At 37.3% G+C, this 1,934-nt stretch overlaps 1 protein-coding gene across 1 annotated transcript in view; it reads left to right on the top strand.

Moving 5' to 3' along the window:
• The window catches only part of LOC119831431 (glycogen debranching enzyme-like), a 14,638-nt gene that overhangs the window by 3,158 nt on the left and 9,546 nt on the right, over positions 1 to 1,934 (top strand).

Below are 1,934 nucleotides of genomic sequence, written 5' to 3'. Positions count from 1 at the left end.
CATCCCGTGTTACCCCCTTAGAATGTCCGTTTTACCCCTGCGGGGGTAATTACCCCCAGGTTAGGAACCACTGAATTAATGAAGATTAACCTTCTGAAACAAATGCTCCTTCGGTTTTATTTTCGATATCTGCACTCATATCTAACAGTCTTAATTGCATCTGCACTTATTTTCATGCCGGAGTGCTCAATGACCATTATCATGGGCGCGAACTTGTCGGGTACTAATTCGGCTAATAAAAGTGAACCGACCCACTCGTCATTAATCTCGAAACCTGTACCTTTTAACTTTTGAGCCGTATCCACAACCTCACGTACGCAGTCATTGATTCCGAGCTGTCTAGGCGGATGGAAATCAAAGTTCTGAGTAGGCTGATGCGACGTGTGAATCCGGAATCGTCAAATAACGATTTTAACTTTGCCCACAAGTTATAAACGGTGGTTTCATTCTTGTTGTGAACGTAGAGTGATGGGTCGATAGTCATGATCATCTTTGCTTTAGCCTTCCGATCATCTTGCTCACTGAGAGTAACACTGTTTGCGAGGTCGATACCTTCGAGAATCAAAAAGTTTTCGACGGCGAATGCCCAATCGTCGTAAATATCTGTCCCCTTTAGCTTCGGGACGTTCAACGAATAATTTCCTGCCATTGTAACTGCACTATTATAAAGATTTTTTTTTTAATTATTTAATTTGCACTGGGCCCATAACCTAATAAAACTCGAGTATGATTCATAACGTAGGTACTGCAGCTTTATTTTAATTTAGAGAAGGGTTTGCCCTTAAGCATACAGGTGGGGCTAGTTGTACATAGACAATATTTTGGTACCATAGATAAAATGTACATTATTTTTTACATTTAGTGTATTAAAAAATCCGTTAATTTCGGCTGCTATCGTTTGAGCATCCATTCTTTCAAATTCCACAAAACCAATAAATTTTTCCTTAACATTTTTTTCCCTTTGATTGTAATATCGAAGACCTATTGATAAATAATTGTTCCTTACCTGCTATATCAGCTGATTCATCAGCCAAAATGCTGAATGCACTTGCGGCTTTAACATTATCGATCAATTATTCTCTTATTAGGACACCGCATATGCCGTCATCTTTTTCTTTTCCTCTCAATGGTAAATCATGTGTTCCGCAAAAACTACTGTATTGACTATGGGTCGTAATGCATTTCTATTGGCTTCAATAATTTTCTCGTGACCTGTTGCATAGTTCTTGCGTTGCAAAAAGAATTGGCAGACACACATGACTCTCTGTGCCATTGACTATTTACATGTACTTTACAATAAATAAGTGTGTATATCTTTATACTTAGTAAACGGTCGAATAATTAAAGATCCCTGTATACCACGTACAACTTTCGGCGGAATAAAACACAAAACAAACAAAACGCACCTTTCAAACTCTTTGAGTAAGCAAGCCAAGGCTTGTACTTCTTTTTCGTAACAACATTCTCCTTCTTCTTCGTAACAACCTTCTCTTTTTTATTTTTCCTTCTATTTGTTTTCACTGCTTTTTCTCCAGTTGACTTTTCATAGATGTACTGGACGAAATTTGCTAATGTTTCTTATTTTGTCTTTTCGATATAGTTGTTGAAGGAATGACCGGGACATTTATTATTTCAGACAGAGGCAGAGGAGTGCGTGGAGGAGTTGCATCATTGCTCATGTTCAAATTAATTACATTTTCAATAATAGCATCTTCGGGTGTTTTTCGACTGTGACTCTCAGTCTCAATGTGTTCATTGCAACTTTGTTCAATAGCAATCGTAGACTCTTGAGTTAAATTGAGGTGGTATTCATTTGATAAGATATTGTCGAAACAGTCTTTAAATTTGTTTGAATCAATAGGATATGTTCCAGCCGCTTTAAATCCATTGATATCTTTGCTTATATTAGCTGTCTTGTTGTAAGCATTTGTGAA

The sequence above is a fragment of the Zerene cesonia genome, chromosome 13 (genome assembly GCF_012273895.1).
Source record: "Zerene cesonia ecotype Mississippi chromosome 13, Zerene_cesonia_1.1, whole genome shotgun sequence".
Classification (NCBI taxonomy): Eukaryota; Metazoa; Arthropoda; class Insecta; order Lepidoptera; family Pieridae; genus Zerene; species Zerene cesonia.
This window is presented reverse-complemented; position numbering and strand designations above follow the sequence as displayed.